The sequence below is a fragment of the Elephas maximus genome, chromosome 11 (genome assembly GCF_024166365.1).
Source record: "Elephas maximus indicus isolate mEleMax1 chromosome 11, mEleMax1 primary haplotype, whole genome shotgun sequence".
Taxonomy (NCBI): Eukaryota; Metazoa; Chordata; class Mammalia; order Proboscidea; family Elephantidae; genus Elephas; species Elephas maximus.
This window is the reverse complement of record NC_064829.1, coordinates 70,155,777-70,177,528: the sequence shown is the minus strand read 5'-3', so window position 1 is coordinate 70,177,528 and position 21,752 is coordinate 70,155,777. Positions and strand designations below refer to the sequence as shown.

Sequence of the window (21,752 nt, the reverse complement as noted above, 5' to 3'; positions counted from 1 at the left end):
CCCATCCGGGCCACCAATCTAGAATTTCAACCCTCCCCCAACACACAGACTTCATAGCCTTCTTCCCTGCTTTATTTTTAATCCTAAGCATTTGCTATTCCCTAACACATGATTTATTTTGTCTATTGTTGACTTCCTTCATTAGAATGTAAATTCTGTGAGGGCAGAAATTTGGGTTTGTTTTCCTCTCTGTCATAACCCTAGGGCCAGGTTCCCAGTAGACAGTCCATATCAATGAATATTTGTTGAATGAATTCATGAATATCTGGATCTTTATCTTGTTCCCCAGTGCCAGGGGCCCACCCTGATAACTTGGTTCTTCAAAAGCTAGAATGTTCTATCTCATTCCCACATAAGTGACTGCACCTCAGTCCCTGGAGGTGGTGACCGATTTGGGCACACCATCTTGCATCTCTAAACACCACCTGGTCTTAGCTGCTGTGCTCCTGGAACTGCCTCACTCAAGAGAGTCAGTTCCTACTTGTTATCACCTATTCTTCCACTGACTCAGACTGTTTCTACCATCCCCAGCACTGTTCCCCAAATGGTCTTAAGAACTGGCCTATCCCAGTCTGCCCTAGTTAATTAACCTTCTCTGTGTGACAGCTTTACGAGACAGGACAGAAAGTAGAACACCCATAATGTGACGTGAATAAAACACCAGCCAATGGAAATGAATGACTAAGTATGGGAGAGTTTATCCCACACCATAAAAAAAACTGATGCTCAAATCCCCCAGAGAGGTGCTTTGAAAGCAGCTGAAAGACAGTTTAAACATTTGGAATAATTACTAATCCCTGAAATTAGCTTCTTAAAAGTAATCTTTGAAGTCACTGTTTTTGCATAATCATAATATCCAAGGCTAAACTTTCCGAGTAAAATGGTGGAGTGTTATGACTCATTTCCCTTACTCCAAGTTCCTGACTAACATCAGAGTTTTTAATGATCCCATGAGCTTCTCAATTAAAAAAAAAAAAAAAGTTTTTCTCGCCCTAAAGTTATGACTGAAAACAGAGAATCTTGAAGTAGCCACTGCAAGATTATCTTAGGCTTTTTAAACACAAAATTCTGAGACAGCTTTTACTCCTGTCACATGTACAATGGAGGCTGTAACTTTGGGGGAACAAAGGGACAGAGATTAGCTAGATGACTACAGGAGGCAACGCTTTAATTGGGATCCCAGAGAAGACTGACACCCATCAAGCTTTATCTGTCACCTGGTGACTGATTTTCTGTATATGCTTAGTGACAGCATCTTTAGAAACACCGCTAACAGGTTGTATTGGGGGAGGGGGCAGGACAAGAAAGGTCAGCTGAGAATGCTCTGGAGTTCGGTAGGTCATCCTGAGCCCCTAGGGTTCATAGGGCTGCCTTGTTCTTTTAATTATCTTGGCAGAAGCATTTCAATAAACTATTGGGGTAGGGAGAAGGGGAGTTCGTGCCTTGTGGATCCAAGACGTAGGCCATAAAGAGAGCTCAGTCCCAGCAGGCAGTAAGTACTGTATGCTGTGCTGGATAACTTGGGGTTCATTCCATTGAACCCTCATCCCGGAGGCCCTGGGAAGCTGGCAGGCTTACCTTTACTAGAGTCACAACAGGGTTATAGGTTTACATTCTGCATCACTGCCTTGGAGTCGACTCCGACTCATAGGTTCCCTATAGGGCAGAGGGTTCCCCCATTCCAAGGCTGTAATCTTTATGGAAGCAGACTGCCACATCTTTCCCCTGCAGGGCGGCTGTTGGGTTCGAACCGCCAACCCTCGGGATATATCCGTTGCGGTGGAATCGATTAAGACTCATGATCTTCTGCATAAGAATCCTTATAAAGGCACCCAAGGGCACGGGCACCAGCCTTCGCCAGCGACATTTCTCCTCCATTCTCTTGTTCTGCAGTTAACTCAAGAGGCAGGAAACCGTTTCTTTAGATTTTCTTGGGGGAATCAGACATTCTAAGCTGTCCATAAGGTTAGAATTAGGTTTTACTGTGGTGAATGAAATGGGGCGCGAGACCCCGGTGGTTCGCACTCGCACTTAATCTCGAGGACTTACACCTCCCTGCCCCCCTCTTTCCCGCACCGTGTACGAGAGAGCAGGTGGTGGGGATGTCCGTTTAGGCCTCTTTGGGTGCACCCTCCCCTCCAAAAACGCTGGACCCCGCCCTGGCTGGGCTGCGTGAACTCTGAGGGGCAGCCGAAAAGTCTCTGCTGTGACGCGGCCCCAGGGCCCTTTCTGTAAAGGTGGCGATCTAAACTCCTCCCTCGCTGGGTCCTGGGTCCAGAGCCACGGCGTTCCCCCGCCCCTCCTCCAGCCTTCTTTCACACCTGGTTGCAGCGCAGGTCCGATTCCCGCGCTGCAGGCACAGCACGGCCGGGACGGCCGAGGACGGGCGCCTGGGGTTGGGCCGCGGGAGCGCGCGGGAGGTCGGCTCTTCGGGGCCGACAGACCGACAGACCGACAGCTGAGGCTAGCGGGGCGGGGGGGGGGGGGGACTAGGAGGTGGAGCCCCGGGAGGGCGGGGCCGGGAGCCGGGCCAGCCTCTGTCTGCGCCCCTTGGTGCTCCGCTCGGCGGTGACACACGCTCCCGCTCGCGGCCGAGCGCAGGGCGAGGGCTCCACCGGAGCGCGGCGGGCAAGTGGCGGCGCTGCCCGCGGCTGGCAGGAGCGGGGCTGCAGGCCGACTGCCCGCGGCGGCACTCGGGGCACCCCGCCCTGCGACGCTGCCGTCGCTGCCGCGGTGGGGGCAGGTCGGTGAGTTTCGGGTCGCGACCGGGAGAGTGGGGATGTCTGCGCCCCCAGAGTGGCTCCACCGGAGCAGAGGACTTGGGACAGGGAGCTAACGCCGGCTTCACTGGGGCAGCTTTGGGATTGTGGATGGGGTGGCGGGTCCCGGGGAGCCGGGGCAGTGGCCCCCGGAGTTGCGTGCCCCTGGAGTTGCGTACCCCCGGAGTTGGCGGGCGGCGCGTCGCGGAGTCCTCGGATGGCCCCTGGAGCTCTGGTCCCGGGAGCCAGCCCACGCCCGCGCAGCGCGCACCCGCGGCACTCCCACCTGCGCCCTTTGCGAATCTGCTCCTGGCCCTGGTCGCTAGCCTCCCTGCCGCCAGAAGTGGCCCGCACGCCCCTCTGCAGCCCCGGACACCCCCGGGAGGAGGTGGCGCAGCGGCGGGCCAGATGCTGGGGGTCTTTGTGAGGCCACGCGCGCCTGGGGCGCTTGCTCCGGGAAGGACAGGGCAGGACAAAGCGGGCTGGACTCGTGGGGCGCTGCTGGGGCAGCGGCAGTCCCCAGGTCCCGCCCAGGGTGGGGGCGGGGTGGGGGCGCGCCGCCTGTTTCAGAAAGAGTAGAGACGTCTGCAGAACACAGTGATGGTGACTTGATGAGGCGGAGGACAGAGGCAAAGCAGAGAAGGATGCCGCCGAATGCAGCGCCGGCGTGTGTCTCTAGGCGAGGAACCAAGGGCCCCGCTTTTCCATCTAACCGGCTTCACCTAGGCTACCTCGCTGATGTATATTTGTCCCCAAGGTGTGATTCTCCACCTTCTCCGCTCTCTTTTTGAAGGATTTCAGTCCTTAGCAGAGGCTCTACCACCAGAGGAGAATTTAGGGGCGGAGGAGACTGCGGAGGAGGGGGAGGTGGCTATTTATCCGATTGAGACAATTAGCAAGCGTTCCGCCCCCTGCTCGGCAGCCAGCCCTCCGCCCCCCGCCGTCCCCTCCAGCTCGCCCAGTGCAGCCGCTCGCCAGCGAGGCTACCTTGGTTTCCTTCTCTGCTGCGCGTGTCTAACTCTTACTGCATGTGTCTCACTGCAGGCTGAACAAAGCTCAGTCTCAATTGTGTTTCCTGCTTGTCAGCCTCTTGCCTCCCAAAAGCGTTCCGTTTCCACTTGATGACATCACGCAGAAGGGGGTGAAAGGGACACGATGACAGATTCAGGTAACCCCTAATAATCTGGGTAGTCTTCTGGGTGTCTCTCGGTCATTTGGGCAAACAGTGCTTGCACCGGGCTGTTTGGGTGGCGTCTGCATCGACAGCGTTCCTGTTTGTGTGAAGAAGGGATGCGGGCTGCCCAAACTCCCGGCTCCGAGAAAGAAATTGCAAATGACTTTAGACCTCCCTTTTGAGGAAGTCATTGGGGGCAGGGTGACCTCGGGGTTGTATAAATTCCGGCTGGGAATTTTAATATCATCAATACATAGGCAAATGTGAGTTTGGATAGATGCCTGCTTTCTTATCTGTAATGTATTTTGGCTTCCGTTTGTAGGAGGGTTATTGTTTGTTGAAAAGGTATCATTTTAAGGCTGCTTATAAATTTGACCAGTGCTCAGTTAGGGCATTGATCAAATAAGCGACCTTCTTATGAAATAATATGTCTCCCCCATCTCTTCATTGTAATAGTGTTTGCAATCTTAAGAGAGCCGTGCTAGGGTAAGTTAATGGGAGGTGGAAGGGAGGGTTTACCAGGAGCAGAAAGAGACTGAACAGAGCTTTAGTTAAGTTTCCATTTATATAGCCATGAGCCATTAGGCTCTCATTCTGCATTTTATCTTTAGGTTGGTTCTTTTCCAAAAACTCTGGCTTACTCTTTTCTTTCCAAGGATAGTTCTTTTTTGATGTCAGCTAGATCTGGGATTATCTTGATAGGCAGGGCTCAATGAAAATGTAACCTTGAGACTTATCAGGACACTGGCATTGACATTTTGTCTTGGAGGGCAGAGTCCTATGCATCCTACACAAGTAGCAGGGAATAAGAATGGTTATGGAAATGGCCCCAACGTTTTTCTTGTGTGAAGACCAGGAATGCTGAGGGCCAAAGGTTCCTGGTGCTATCTCGCGCTGCCGCAGCTGCATCACACACAGGGTCTGTGGCAGATTTCTGACCATTTCTTTTTTCCTCCAAATTCTTGCATAATAAGTTTAACAACTTGAAAGATTGGTCATTCACCTCTAGGGTTGTTTTCTCTTGAAAGATGTCTTTAAAAAACATGACACTAGCATTTCTCCTAGGATTCAAGAATCGCTAGAAGTAGATGAGTTATCTAGTCCCAGCCGAAACAAAGGCCAGTGCTCTGGAAAGATCAGATTTGCTATGTGAATAGAGGTATAGCATAGAAGTATCTGGACAAGTAATTTTTTATATCAGCAATAATGCAGGGTGTACACTGTGTTGCTGCAAGAAGAAAAGCCACGTGATGGGATAATAGGGAGTGTATTTTTTTTAGTAATGCCATAGAAATAAAGGGTGTGGTTTTTTTTTTAATAGAAAAAATAAATACCTCACACAAAATTCCACATGGAAAAACAGCTGCCTGCACATGTAAATGCACGTCCAAAACACAAGGATAGCCACAGTGCAGGGTTAGGTTTCGTTGTGGGTTTAAACAGTGTACAGTAATAAATCATAATAAAGTGTTGTAGTGCATTATATTATTTTTTTCTTTTTTTTTTTTGAGAAGGAAACTCCCCACCCCCTGATGTCTCCTCCAGTGTGTTTGGTTGGAGAAGACCTTGAGGTGATTTAGACGGACCTTTGCCTCCAGTGGCTGAGTCCTTTCTGCAGTGTTCATTCTGCAGATGTTTATCGGACACCTGCTAGACAATGGGCTCTGTGATAGGTGTTAAGGTGTGCGTGGGTGGGGTGTGGGTGTGGGGAGAATGACATGAAAATGAACCACCTTCAGGGCACTTACATGGTGACGGGGAAGTGAGGACCTGATCTAATTCAGTTCAGTGGAAGCCAGAGAGAGGACAAAGAGTGACATTGGACTTCTGAGAGGGAGACACACCTGCCATATATGGTCACCCAGCCTCAACTTGAATGCCTCTGTCATCAGGGAGCTCATTATTTTGTAAATAGCCAGGCCTGTGGTCAGAAGGGGGCCTTTTCTTCATCCTCTTTAAACTTTCAGCTGAGGCTTGAACTAAATTGCATATGAATGGTCAGATTCCACCATTGTTGAGGTCATTCTGTTTTCCTTCTTCCCTCAGAGTTGTTTGAACCTATCTATCCTCCGCACTCTCCACTTAGAAACTACTGGGCGGCTCATACTTGCCCTTCAATGTTATGTAAATTTGCTCTCTCTGTGAAATGATCACAACAAATTCTTCATCTTGAAAAGGCCTTTTCTGGCACTAAAAACCCGGTCCCAGTGCCATTGAGCACTAAAGTAAGGCTAAATAAGATCCGTGTGCACCTGTTCTGACTTACCTACAAATTCCACTTAAAGACACACTTAGGAATGGATCTCTTTTGTAACCTGGGGACTGCCTGTATTATCAGACTTAAAAAACAGTTGTGGGAGAGACTTGTGTAGCCTTCTCTCTTTTTGAACAGTGATGTGTCAGCAAGCTAGGTTAGGGTATGCTGCAGTAACAAATAACCTCCACATCTCAGTGGTGAGATGCAGTTAATTTATTTCCCGTGCTGCATGTCCAATGTGGTGGGCCCTACGTAATCTAGTCACTGAAGGACCCAGGTTGGTGGAAGCTTGGTCTTGACCTGTGCTTACAAGATGACAGGGGCGTGGAAAGGAAGCTCTGGAGGCTTTTGCTTTAGCAGTTACATGATCTGTTCCAGAATTGACTTATGTCGCTTTGGCCAAAAATCATCATATAACCCCATTTAGCCACAATTCAACATTTCTTGTGCTGAAAAAGGAGAAACAGATGTAGGTGAGGAGCACTAATGACTTCCACAAGTGATGAGGCCTAGATGAGGTTACCACGTGTGTTCCTACAAGGCCTAGTTCAGTGCTTTATAGGTATTAGGTGTGTTGCGTGAGTATTTATTGAATGAATGATTTATATCTTAAGGAATCTGGTCTTACTCCAACCTTTCACATACTGATATATCAGTATTACGTTTGCTAATGTGATTGTGAAGTCCCTGGGTAACACAAATGGTTAATTGCTCGACTAGCTGAAAAGTTGGTGGTTTGAACCCACCCAGGGGCACCGTGGAAGACAGGCCTGGCAATCTGCTTCTGAAAGGTCACAGCCTTGAAAACCCTACTCTGTACACGTGGTGTCGCCATGAGTTGGAATCGACGTGACGACAACTAAACAACAAAAGTATGATTGTACACTGGTCATCAAATAAAAAAAATATAATTCCATCTCTTTCTGCCTGTTTTGAATTCTTGTTTACTTTAAAGTGATAAAAAAAAAAAAATCAAACCCTTTGCCGACGAGTTTATCCTGACTCATAGTGACCTTATAGGACAGAGTAGAACTGCCCCATAGAGTTTTCAAGGAGCAGCTAGTGGATTCAAATTGCCAACCTTTTGGGTAGCTCTTAACCACTGTGCCACCAGGACCCCTCTAAAGTGATAGGCAGTAGATATTACCAAGGCTGATTCCAGGAGGCTCCATGGTCAGTATTATGTAACGGAGAGGTATTACTGACAGAACTTCTGTCCTTTGCCCTCTCCTTGTCTTGGATTTTCTGAGCTTGTTTGGGATGGCCCAGGGTAGGAGAAGAGTAGCAGTGGCCCTAGAGTCACTCAATAGATGGCACCCTGCAGCAAAGACGGTAGACTAACAGATGAGTTCTAGAGGGGACAGGGATTTAGGTAGCCTTGGGTCACCTGCTTGCTCCTTTGCCGTTTAGGTAAAGGAACTTAGACCAGAGCCTTTTCTGATCACAGAACTAATACAACACCCAGAGAATTATGGGACATTTGTGCTTTTTTAAATAGATTTTACTTTTTTTATGGATTCTATTTTTTTTATCATTGTAGAAATATGCATAACAACATTTGCCAATTCAACATTTGACATTTATGCTTTTATAACAACCATATTGGCCACCAGGGTGGTGAGTTATAAAGCCTGCCTTGCTGTACTTCCCCTAAAAGCAGTTGGTGGCTCATAGAGAGATTTTGCTTTGGGAAGTGCTGGTCACTCAGATATCTTCGTTCACTGTGTGATCAGTGCAGACATACATGACTTCAAATTTTAGGATTTGATAAGTACTTTAAGCCTGAGTATGAAATTTAACAAAATGGTATTGCTTCTGGCTGAATAATCATCTTCTGGAAGCCATTATTATAAAGACAGCTGTCCATATATAGAGGCGACGTGGTAAACTGTGTTAGTTCCCAGGTCACAGGGACTGAAAAGTCATCAGTATTGGCCAAAGAATGAGCTTTGGTGGTGCAGTGGTTAAGTGTTCAGCTGCTAACTGAAAAGTCAGTGGTTCAAGCCCACAAGCTGTTTGCAAGAGAAAGGTGTGGCAGTCTGCTTCCGTAAAGATGACAGCCTTGGAAACCCAGTGAGGTAATTCTATGGTGTCTTGACTCAACGACGCACAACAACAGCATTGGCCTAAGAACATAGAGGCTGCCTTTGGGTCCAGCTTCACTCGAGTGATAAGATGTTGTACCTAGAGGGGTCCTGAACTGGGTGATGAGCAGCTGGGACCACCCAAGATGTACAAAGTTAGGGTGCCTGGCGTTGGGCTGACACTGAGGGCCAGACATAGATGGAGGGAGAGGGAAATTTAAGCCCCAGGGGTTGGTCTTGAAATATATTTGGGAAGCTCCAAAATACATTTTATGGATTTTGTTTGGCCTCTGAGTCCCTACGGCTTTACTTCCCCAGTGAAGTTGTCACTTCAGGTACAGGACACTTGTGAAGTGAATGGTTCCTGGCACTGCTCATTACAGTGTCATAGAAACTGGAAAGTAAGAGTGCGTTGGCTTTCCTGCTCCTTCCCCCCAGCTTTGTGAGTTTCACTGTGTGTTCCAGCAGCCTGGCTCAGTGACTGAACTCACATTGGGATAAAATAAGTACTTATTTTATGTTTAAGGATATTCTATGGTGATTGATTTACTGCCCTCAAAAGATTTAAAGAGAGGAGGACTCAGGTAGTATATGTGACTTGCATTTTCTTCAACTGGCTCTCGAGGCCTGTATTTCCTGCCTGGATCAGATATGACTGCTAAGACCTGGAGTACCTTGTTTGTGGGGTCATGGGGGGCTGCTTGTGATCTGAAAAACAAGTTGCCATTGAGCTGATTCAGTTCTGGCTGATGTGAACTTCGTGTGTGTCAGGGTAGACTGTGCTCCATATGTTTTTCAGTGGCTGATTTTTCAGAAGTTGTTGGCCAGACCTTTCTTCTGAGGTGCCTCTGAATGGATGTAAACCTCCAACCTTTAGGTTAGCAGCCAAGTGCTTTAATTGTTTGCACCATTCAAGGACTACACTTGTGATTTGCTGTCTAATCTCAGGAATGGAGAGATGAGTAGGAAAAGACACCTTATTTACCACTTGATTTAGTAATTTCTGCATAGAGAAAACTCACTGCAGACATGATAACAGTTATTCTAACTTCACATGAGCTTCCTGGGCTATCAGACTTTCAAACAAAGAAAGGATTGATGGAATGAAGGTCTGCCACTGGTAGAGGCAAAGTTAGGATGAAGTGGAATCTACTTTGTTCTGTGTATGTATTCTCTTTCCTCTTTCTCCCTCATATTTACCTACCAAGGAAATGTCACTTTCCTGGCTCCATTCTCATTTATAAATCCAGATAAATACACTCATGCCTTGCTGAGGTTCTACAAAATTGACGAGATTTTGGTAAAAGCTTTGACGGATACTGTGGAAATAGGCAACGTTATTACTGCCATGGATTGAATTGTGTCCCCCCAAAATATGTGTCCACTTGGCTAGACTGTGATTCCCAGTAAATCCTGATCTCTATGTGTTAATAAGGCAGAATTAGTGTGGGGTGTGACTTGTTTACAAGAGATAAAAGGAGAGAAAAGTGAGCAGAGAGGTAAGAGACCTCATTACCACCAAGAAAGAAGAGCCGGGAGCAGAGCTTATCCTTTGAACTCAGAGTCCTTGTGCTAGAACCTCCTAGATCTAGGGAATATTGATGCTAAAACACATGGAGATCTCCAAGGAACGTCAGGTCCACAGATGTTGAAGGGAGAAAAGGACCTTGCCCGGAGCCGACAGAGAGAGAAAGCCTTCCGCTAGAGCTGGCGCCCTGAATTCTAGCCTCCTAAACTGTGAGAATAAATTTCTGTTTGTTTAAGCCATTCACTTGTGGTATTTCTGTTATAGCAACACTAGATAACTAAGACAATTACTGTTTCTGTTCTTCTTATTAACAGGTTAACTGTCCCTCCTTAGTGATGGTTCCCACATCTTAGTTTCCATCCCCACTGTCACATCCTGGCTAAGAATCTTATTTTTCACCTGTGGCCACTTCACCTCCTGGCTTTACCATCCCCAAGCCATATTACAAAATACTGACCCTCATAGGACAGTTGGCTATTTTAATTATTCATTCCCTTGCTTAATATACTTCAGTGGATCCTGCTTTTTAGGGGGTGGAATTCATATTTTTAAAACTTCCTTTTAAAGTTTTCTCCAGCTTGACTCCAAACTTCCTTTCCAACCTTGACTTTTGCTCTGCCTGACTTTAAAACTCCACATTAGGTGGGATGGTTCACATACTATTCCTAAAATGCTTTGCATAGCCTCTTTCTTAGTTCTTGCACATTCTGTGGGTTAGAATGTTTTCTTTTCCCTTTGTGCCCCAACGTTAAAGACTGAGCTCATCTCTGAACGCTTCTAAAATATTTAACTCAATTGTTTTAGCCCATAACAATCCTTCACTTCTCCCAAGTTCTCTGGCAAAATTGCCTCCATTTCTCATTTCATTTAACAGTCATTCATTCATTCCTTAAGGGCACTTATTGTTTTGTATCATCACCTAAGATTGAAGTCTTTTTCTTTTTAATTGCAAAGAACAGAAACCCACGCAAGCTAGTTCACGTAAACGGAGGTGTATTGTAAAGACGTCCTAGCACGTCTCTTGTCATCAAGCCATAGAGTCCCTCCCAGTGAATGAAATCCTTACAGGCAGGTGCTTACTCTGGACCTGCTTAGCTGGCGGGGGTTAGGGCTGGGGGTACAGTTCCCTCAAGGGGGTCTGTGGGCTGGCAGGTGTAGCAACTGACACCTCTTGGTACTCTTCAAACTCCTTAAATGTGAGGACCGGCGGCGGTTTGACTTCTGAGTTTTATTCCCCACTGTAGTACTCATCCACTGATGAATCTTTTTTTTTTTTTTTGTACTTTAGATGAAGGTTTACAGAACAAACTAGTTTCTCATCAAACAGTTAAGTACACACATTGTTCTATGACATTGGTTAACAACCCCACGACATGTCAACACTCTCCCTTCTCAGCCCTGGGTTCCCTATTGCCAGCTCACTGATGAATCTTTGACTACACAAATGATTTTTAGCTACTGTGATAAAGGAGTTATAGATGCTTTGGCCTGCATTCTTAAAGGAAAGTAAGAGACTCATTTTTAAGACCTTCTTCTACTTGTAGTATAATTAAATCTTTTAAAAGTGGAATAAAACTGGAGTTGCCAGACAGTACTTCATACCCGCGAATGAGAGGTAAACCTTGCCACTGAAGGTCATCATTGTAACAAAATCAGCTGTTTTGTCAGTCTTTTCTGTTTTTCAATTTCTATGTTTCAGCTACTTCTAAAAAAAATTAATAATAAATTTCTCCTTGGTGATGTTTAACAAGCAGCATTAGAAATTCCCATCCCACCAGGCCACCCCACAATCTAATGAAGTAGGGCTGTGCTATTTGTATTTAGCAAGTCTGGGTGACCACTGCCCATCTCCCTCATAATTGCGGCCCCAAATGCCTCTGTGGCAGAAACCTGTTTTACCTCACCTCTTTTGATTTTGGAATATTCAGTGACACGATAGAAACTCTTCTTCAACACTGGAACACGCTTTATCGTTATGGATGGTGTTATTATGAAACAGAGAAATGGCTTTAGTTGCTTGTAGAAAATGGCCAGGAATACATTAACATTGAAATAATCTGCTCATTTTGACTGAGAGGGAACTGAAGCTGAGAGAATCATCTCAAAAACAAAGTATTTGGTGTTATATTCTTTTGCAATTGTGTTGCTCTGAGGTAGGTTTGCAAATTGCTTCTTTACAGGTCAATGTTACAAGCTGTCCATGGATTGTGAATGAGTTCTATTCCAAAGTCTGTCTTTAAGTCAAATTCATAGGTGACAACTCATCAGACATGGAAGGGACTGGACGATGAGTAGGAGAGAGATGCTGATGAAGAGTGAGCTACTTGTATGAGGTGGACACTTGAGACTGAGTTGGCATCTCCTGTCTGGAGAGGAGGTAGGAGGGTAGAGAGGGTTAGAAACTGGCAAAATTGTCATGAAAGGAGAGACTGGAAGGGCTGACTCATTGGGGGAGAGTAAGTGAGAGTATGGAGTAAGGTGTATATAAGCTTATAAGTGACAGACTGACTTGATTTGTAAATGTTCACTTAAAGTTCAATAAAAATTATTATAAAAAAAATTCATAGGTGAGTCAGGACAGTTAGGTACGGGTTTGTATCTAACGTCAGTCAACTGTCTTGATATATAGTGTATCTTTTTACGCAAAAAAAAAAAGCACTTCCAGATACACTAAAATATCTTTAACATAATAATACAGTAATTATAATAATGTTTTGAAGTGCCCTGTCACCCGTTTGTTATTATGAACCATTGAGTGTACCTTGAATTTTTAATATAACAGGCTTTACAGGGGTTGGTTCATAACTACGGGTCGTACGTAAGTTGGACATTCACAACCCGGGGACTGCCAGTATATTAAAAGCAGTTGGAGAGTTTGCCCCTTTGCTGCATGAGACAAGAAGCCCTATGGCACACAGGTTAAGCTTGTGGCTGATGAACTTAATGGTCGGTGGTTCGATCCTACTAGTTGCTTCACCGTGGAAAGACGTGGCAGCCTGCTCCCGTAAAGACTGATAGCTTTGGAAACCCTATGGGGCAGTTCTGCTCTATCCTATAGGGTCAGTATAAGTCAGAATCGACGCCACGGCAATGGGTTTGGTTTTCTGATTTGCAGGAAATAGATGGATCACTGTCAAAAATGAATGATTGCTCATTCAACCATGCAGGTAGAGAGCCATCCTTGACCAGGGTGAGTTACCTCTCCATTCACCCCTCCCTCACCCTGACAGCCTCAGAAACATAAGATAGCAAGCAGTCCATCCACCTACTTATGGTGGTAGGTAAGAGAGCATTTGCAACACTGAGCAACCGTATTCTAAACTGTATATTGGGTTTAAGCCAAAAAAAAAAAAGCATTTATTAAATTTATTGAACAAATATTGAATGCCTACTATATGCCAGGCACAATTCTAACAAAAATCACAGCCTTGTTGTAGCTTATATCCTAACGAAGGTTAACGTATGTACTTCCACTACCACCACTATCAGTTGCCGTTGAGTTGGTTCTGACTCTTGGTGACCCATGTGTGTCAGAGTAGGACTGTGCTCCACAGGATTTTCAGTGGCTGATTTTTTTCAGCTGTAGATTGCCAGGTCTTTCTTCCGAGGTGCCTCTGGGTAGACTTGAACATTCAATCACTGGTTAGTAGCAGAGGACATTAACCACCCAGGGACTCCAATGTATATTCTTAACTCATACTTAATTTAATTTTTTGCTTTTTTGGTAAGAGAAAAGCTAAAAAGGAAGAGAATAACAGAAATGTATTTGATACTCTTTTCTCAGTTCCTGACCCCATACCATATGCCCACTTTACTTGGTCCTTATTCATTCGAGTGGTTAAAAACATAAAATTTTTGAAGTGAGGCAGGTTTGTGTTCAAATCTCAAATCTGCTGTATCACCTCGAGTAGATAACATTTGACTGTGCCTTGGTTTCTTTATTTGTAAAATGGGAGAGAAACAACCTTATTGGGTTATCATGAGAGTAAAAGATACTTTATATAGTGTGTAGCATGTTGCCCTACACCCCAAAACCACCAAATGCATGGCTGTCGAGCCAATTCCGACTTATAGTGACCCTATGAGGTTCCCAGAGCCCTGGTGGTGCAGTGGTTAAGAATTCAGGCTGCTAACCAAAAGGTTGGCAGTTTGAATTCACCAGCCGCTCCTTGGAAGCCCTATGGGGCGGTTCAGATCTGTCCTATAGGGTCGCTATGAGTCAGAATCGACTTGATGGCACACAACAACAACAACATAGGGGTTCCAAGCTGGTAAATCTTTATGAAAGCAGGCTGCCACGTCTTTCTCCCACAGAGCGACTGGTGGGTTCCAACACCAACTCTTTTGGTTAACAGCTGATCATTTTAACCATTGTGCCATCAGGGCTTCTTACCCTACACACACAGTAAACACTAAATAAATGACTAAACACCCATTTTACTTAGCATTTACCATCCAGCAGTCATTGTGTCAGAACTACAAGGATGAACAGGTGTGGTGTAACTTGAAGAAGCTTCTCAGCTAGCCAAGGAGATTAACAACAGAACCAAATCAGTTGCTGTTGAGTCGATTCCCATCACGGCAACCCCGTGTGTTAAAGAGTAGAACTGCTCCACAGGGTGTTCGTGGCTGTATTTTAATCTTCTCAGAAGCCAAAGAGATATCCACAAATCACTGTAGCCTTGAGGATTTTTTTTTTGTCATTGTAATTGGGGTCTTACCATTGGAAAGTCTTTGTAAAGCTTTGCCTAAGTGGTCTGAAGTTTAAGATTACAGGCCTTAAGAGGAAGTCAGATGTAGCTGAAGGAAAGGAGTCTGAGAGGGTCTGAGATAGCCCAGGGGCACCCTGAGCCTCCGCAAAAAACCGGTACCAGATTACTTTCTCCTACGGCCTCACCCTTCCCAGGACATCTTGTAATACAGCTCTCTTTCCTAGGGCCTGGTTTCTTTGGAGTAGGGTAACCAGCCCACTCAGTTTGCCCAGGACTATGAGGATACCTGGTTTGTGAGACTTGTAGTTTAAAAACCAGAACAGTCCCAGGGAAACCAGGATGAGCTGGTCACCCTACTCAGGGGTCCTGTTCTTATTCTGTGATCATTGTTTGGCATCCAGAAGCAGGCTTTGTTGACATTTAACATGGTCAGAGATACAGCCATCCTAACAGAGGCAGGAGAGAGCAGGGCCACATCAAACGAGAGAAGGCAACTTGGCTTTGTCTATCCCTTTATTTCTGAATCTTTTTTTTGGAATGAGATCTTATTTTAATTTTCCTTAAACAGTTGTGGTTGCTATGCTTGGTATGTAGTAGGCACTCAGTAAATACTTGTCAAAGGAACGGTGTTATCAATTTATTTAAAAAAACAAAACAAAAAAAACACTGAGAACTGCGCAGAGAACTGGGAGAATCTGAGACCTGGGTTCCCACTGAGGGCGGGTCACTGGCCATTGTAGGATTTGAACCAGTCTCTGCTTTAGTCTCCCTGGGCCCTTCCGTAGCTAATTTGATGACTTATAAATCTAGGTAGGCTCTAGGTTCCTTGTTGTGCTGGTATATGGAACATGTTTATGCATGCCCTTACTACATAATCTTCTTGACTTTTTATCCTTCTTGGCAGATTTACATGACACTAGCAGATGAGGTACCTTGTCCTTTGTACATAGCCATAATGCTTTGGAAAATGTCCATGTTGTAAAGCATGACTGTAGTGTGGGTGGTGGAGGAGGTTATTTGTGTACGTACAGTACTCAGGGCTTTCCTCCCAAAAATTCCAGAGGGATTTAGTGAGGAGTCTGGGAATCCAGAATGGGGTAGGGAGAGGAAGCGTCCTGGCTCCACACGCCACAGTGTGTGTCTCATGGGCCTCAGCTCCCTCTCTGAGTCTCAATTACTGAAACGTGGGGTTGATGGAAAAGATAAGGCCCAGGGTTTGTTCTGGTTAGAACCCCCGCTGAGAATTTTTGTTTCCACCCCAGATATACTGAATCAGAATCTACATTTTAACAAGATCCCCAGGTGATTCTTATGTATACTAAATTTTGAGAACCAGTGCTCTACTAATGGGTCTCAGAATTGTTCCCTAACTAGCAGTATTAGTATCTGGGAACTTGTTAGAAGTGCAAATACTTAGCAGGGGTTCCAGCCTGAAGGAATGGATTCTAAGCCCTGATAAGGCCCTTAGAGAAACTACAGATTCTTACAGTCTTTTAGCTAATGCTTCACATGATAACCCTTTGTGTTCTCTTTCTCCCTGGGAAGTGTAGCTGTGGATCTATGAATGTTAGGTTGGTGCAGGCAGGGCCTGCACCAAATCCCCAGAAACGGTCATTGGTTTCCTGGTTGCCTACTTTGCAAATCCATGGCAGGCATTTATGTCCCCCTTCCAAGTTGATTCCCATGTAATCATTATGTACACCAAGATAGCATCTTCACTTACATTCCTGATCAGCCAGACCTCTTCGTGGTCTATTCACCTAAGGAAAAGGTGAATAGCTTCTCTGCAGAACAGTAACCTTGTAGGCAACCAAATTTCATTTAATAAATTGCCCATTTTTCAGCACACAGAATGTTGGATTTTAGCTCAAAGAATTAGTGTTTCTCCCTTAGAGTTAGTACTTCACTTTTTTTTTTTTTTTCCAACAGTGGAGTCAGATCTATTAAAAAATCATCTGGCTTTGCAGGTTTATAACCATAAATACAGTATTTGAGAATTATATTTCAAGGTGGTCATGGTTCCCTTCCAGAAGTTTGTTAGTTTATAAGGAAAAATGTTTTTCCTAAGAAGGAAGAAAGAGCATGCCACATTTCACTGCAGACTTATTTTGCCTTATTTGTAAAACCTGTCCAGGGAGATGCCCAACGTTCTCTTTAATGTGTTCCTTAAAATAACATCCAGTTGGTGTCAAGGCCAAACCGTAGTGAAAATTGAAAAAAGGGACACCGTCCAGACAATTTAGACTTCCCAGTAAATTAGGGGCTGCAGTGATAATCAAGTTTGAAGTCTAAACCTGATTTGCCTCAAGCTTTCGTCTTGTTCTGTGCATTATGGATAAGGGCAGTGCCATTAGACTCTGTTACACTGTTAGTAAAGGTGACCATGGTTTTGCTTCGATTCACACCCCAGCACTGGGTGGTTTGCCCAAAACTGGAGTTTGTGCGCACCCACAGGAGGAAGCGGTTTTGAGCAGACTGTCTGGTTCTGGAGTCTGCTTCCCTCATTTTAAGTTCTCCCTTGAGTTCCTGACTTGTAAAGAAATAAACTTCTTCCTTTTATGAGGCTTTCTAGTGCTTAGGTGACTGGTGTTGTTCAATATAATCTACAGTACTTAACAGCTAAATGCACCTTGTTTTCCCAAAGCCGATCAAAATGTAAAAGTGAAAAGTAGAGAGAGACACTGAATTGAAGGAGGAAAAGTGAGTATGGAGAACAAAGGGGTGGATGGTATTTTCTAAATTCAACTGTAGCTTCAAAATCAAGAAGAACTGTTGTTTACATGGTGATTTTGGCTTCTTAATTAAAAACATCTTGCCCAGAGCAAATTGAAGCAAATTATTAACAATGTTCTACAAAATGACATAGAGATCTATCAGACATTTTTCTTCCCAAACTATGCCTTATTCAGGACTTCAAACCCTGCTGAGAATGTGCATTTCTAATAAATTCCCAGGAAGTTATACATAAGAATCACCCGAGGATCTTGTTAAATGGTAGATTCTGATTCAGTATATCTGCAGTGGATATGTAAATTCTCAGTAGGGAACTTGCCTCAGTAGGGAATTTGCATTTCCACTGCAGATATACTGAATCAGAATCTACCATTTAACAAGATCCTCAGGTGATTCTTATGTATAACTTCCTGGGAATTTGTTAGAAATGCACATTCTCATCAGGGGTTAAAATTGGAATGAACTGGTTCGAAGCCCTGGTCTTATTACACAATGTATTTCATGACAACTGAAAGATGATTTTTTGGGTGTGGAGAGATAAGTATAGTTCAAAGATGATGTTGTTAGCTGCCATTCAGTTGACCCCCAACTTATGGCAACCCCGTGCATAACAGAATCAGACAGTTGTGATTCATAGGGTTCACTGGCTGGTTTTCAGAAGTAGATCACAGGGCTTTCTTTCTAGTCTTAGTCCAGAGACTCCACTGAAGCCTGTTCAGCATCATAGCAACATACAAACCTCCACTGACAGGTGATAGCTGTGCTTGAGGTGCATTGGCTGGGATTCAAACCCAGGTCTCCCTCATGGAAGGTGAGAATTCTACCAATGAACCACCAATGCCCACACTCAAATATGATAAGTAGCATTTATTATGTGCTTCGGGTGCTGTGCTTTAGGTTCACTGTCTGAGGAGGCAGGAGAAGCTGGAGAGGTTAGGTGACATGTCCAGGACCCTTGACATGAGCCACATCCACATCTGGGATTAGGAATCGAAAGAAGTGAAAAAAAGTATTTTAAGAAGCCATTCAGGGTAATACGATTTAGGAAGAGGTATGACTTCTACATGGTCTAGTCTTTGGGAATAAAGATGGATAACATCTGCCTCAATCAGTTTTAATGTTGACTTTGCGGCAGCATTGTTTGAAAGAGCTGATGATGAATTGTTTGAGAAATTTGCACTGAGATTTCATGCTATTACCCGAGTCCTGGGTGAAAGCTTTGCCTTGTGCTAATGTAGGTTTCTGTGAAGTCTGGTTGTGTGAATTGTTTACTGAAGAGCTGTATGACCAAAAGCCAGGGTCTGTAGCTGCATGAGAGATTTGGCGAGATGCTGAGGGTTTGGCTTTCATGAACACATTCCTAAAAAGCTATGTTTCAACAAAAGCATTTTTACACCCCTCCTCCTTCAGTTATTGTTTTCTCTGCATCAGAAAGTGGGATAAATCATATCCTTTCATATTCTCATTCTTTTGTTTGTGCAGTTCCGTTTTCCTGGGACACTTTTTCTTCCTGCTCCTCCCCACAAAACAAACAAAAACAAAAAACCCACAACATCTTGATGAAAAGCTGTATTTGCTGCCTCTAAGACTTCATTCCCATTTCAACTCTTCTATGGATCCTCCCCCAGTTATTTCAGGCAGAATTCCTCTTTGTTCCATTTGTTCTTTTTAATCCCATTTACACCTGTGTATTATGATACTCTAAGAGCCCCCATGGCACAGTGGTTAAGTGCTTGGCTGCTAACCAAAAGGTTGGTGGTTCAAACCCACCAGCCATGCTGCAGGAGGGAGATCCAGCAGTCTGCTTCCGTGAAGGTTACAGCCTCGGAAACCCTGTGGGCAGTTCTGCTCTGCCCTGTAGGGTTGCTGTGAGATGGAATTGACTCAACAGCAATGGGTTATATGACTGTATATATGGTTACCTCCCTTGCTCCATTGTGAGTTCTTTGACTGTAGGGACCTTGTCTTGTTCAGGAGTTTGGATGAATGACTAGGTGAACAAATAAGCAAATGAATGAGTAAACTGTGGATACATGGGTGTATTGGTGTTTATTAGCATGGGTGTTATTGCGCAGTAAAGTTAGGCCAACCATTAACATGCTGTGTGATTGTGGCAGAGACTGGCTAGATGCTCACCCAAACCTCAGCATTATTGACATTTGGGGCCAGACATATTCTGTGTTGTGGGGGCTGTCCTGTGCACTGTAGGATGTTTAGCAGTATCCCTGGCCTTTGCCCACTAGATGCCCACAGTTATAGCGATCAAAACTATCTCCAGACATGCCCCCCCACCCCAGGGTGGGCAACCACTGCATTCAACAACCACTGCACTAGACCACTTTCTGCATTTTGGTGGTACCATGTGACTAGTTCTCACAAATGGGATGTGAGTGGAAATGAGAGGCAGTAAACTTTCAGATCAGCAGTATATATAGCTACCACTTACTTTTTTTTGTACCTTTGGGGTTCAATGGGAAGCTCCTGTCCCACTGACAGGACATGCTGCTGGCAAGCAGGGCCCTGCATAACAATTTGAAACAGAAAAAACAGACATGTGCCTCAAATTACTGTTTTTACAGGGCATTATCTGAGGTGGTGCCAAATCATTGAATTTTTGGTAGAAAAACATGAATTTAATTTGGTATACATAGGTACCTCTGGACTGGGGGTAGAATTTTGTGTTCACAGAGGATATACATATATACCTCTAGACTCTGAGGGTATGATTTGTGGAATAAGGTATAAAACAAAAACCATATTACCTGTCAAAAATTCTGAAACACTCAATGATTCAGCATGCCCTCTGTTACTGAAAACATATAGTATCAACAAAAAATTAAAAGGGAAAATATAATTGGGTCATGAAAGGGTTAAGAGTGAGTGTGCCTTTTCCACATTCTGCTGCTCAGCTGGAGGGGAGGGGGTCTAGTGGAGAGCTCTGAAGCCCTAGGGTATAATGGAGCCACAGGGTGGAAGGAGCCTAGGTCCTTGAGTGATCATGTGGAGCAGAATCTCCCCTACCAAATTGCATTGGACTGTAACATGAAGAGATAATATGCATTAGGCCACTGAGATTTAGGGTTGTTTCAGCAGTCACCTAACCTTGCCTGACATTTGGGGTGAAAAGACCTTGCTGAAGTTGCCGTGCCCCTATTCCAGGTAGTGAGTAAAAATACATATTCCAGCCATGGAAAAAAGAGACTTTTTTGTTAGTTGTTGTATAGCATCCATCAGTCTTATTGCTATAATTCTTGTAATTTCTATATTTTACCAGAAAATAAGATGATGATTTGTAATTCCTACCACTCTGATAGTGTTGACATGTGAATAATGAGCAGCTTTGAGCCATAAATAACTTTGGCAAAAAGTAATAAAACGTCAAGTGTCCCAGCAGTTTTCATTTCACCGTGTATGTATATGTACTCTGTAACACAAGCTCAAGTTGAGATATTTGTGGCAATTTATGTTTTAATGCATTTTAACATTTTCGGGGCAAAAAATGACAGATGTTGATCCCCTGCAGTCACAGCTGCACACCATTAATGAATAAATCATTATATGCTATGATGGCTATTGAAACACTCACATATGCTTAGCCCAGCTGCATGCATGGATTAGTGTCCTTTAAAAAGCTGAACCCAAAAGCTTGCTTATCACACTAAATTCATGGCATAGTTCTAGGTTTCTTTTGCAGGCATCAATTGTGTTTGAGATTGTGTCGATGCAGAGCCACTGACCAAAATGCGTAAGTCGTACGGTTTTGTTTGGCGCCCATCTGGATGACAACAGCAGAGTTGTTTGTGGGAGACAATGGCTGTTTGTGGATGAGCCCTTGGTGGCTGGAAGCTTTTTGTTTGACTCAGTGGTCTTGTGTGCCAGCTCTGTTTGCCCAGGCATCAACCCGTTGTTCAAAGAGCCATGCCCAGTGAATGTCACCCTACCTGCCACTCATTCAGAGAGTCCATGTTAGGAAATCTAGCCAATTTAGCTTAATGACTATAAGATGGCAAAGTTTCTTTTTCTGGTAAAAATCGTGCTAGGCATTTTAACTGCCAAGTATTTGATTCTAGTGATTTTTTTTTTTTCCATGTAAAACCTTTTCACAATTATAAGATTGGTTAACACATTGCACTGATTATGTGCCAGATTTTAAGTGTTTTGCATATTATAAATTTTAGTCCTCACAACAATCCTGGGGGAAAATAAAAAACTAAAATACTATTAATACCTCGATTTTACAGGTGAAGATATTGAGGCACAGAGAAAGGTTAAATGGCTTGCCTAAGGTCACACAGCAAGTAAGTGCCAGAGCTAGGATTTGACCTCAGCCATAAATGGCTCCAGATTTTATACAATAAACCACAGCAGTGTGCTGCCTCAGATTTTTCTTTCTGCTAACGATATTCACTCTCTCCGAAATCTCCTGTGTTTTCATGCCTTTAGCTAACATCTGTATGTGATGATTTAAAAGAGTTATTGATATCATTTCTTTATTTTTGCGTGGG

The 21,752-nt window shown here is 44.3% G+C and overlaps 1 protein-coding gene across 6 annotated transcripts in view; it reads left to right on the top strand.

Moving 5' to 3' along the window:
• Positions 1-2,555: 2,555 nt before the first annotated feature.
• Positions 2,556-21,752, top strand: part of RNF152 (ring finger protein 152) — a 77,500-nt gene continuing 58,303 nt past the window's right edge. For 2 of the 6 annotated variants that reach the window (XM_049900785.1, XM_049900789.1), the window contains exon 1: positions 2,556-2,743. The gene's annotated coding sequence lies outside the window, so the exon portion shown is untranslated. Of the gene's footprint in view, positions 3,928-21,752 lie in introns of all 6 variants that reach the window. The other 4 variants (XM_049900781.1, XM_049900786.1, XM_049900783.1 and 1 more) reach the window with 3 other exon arrangements.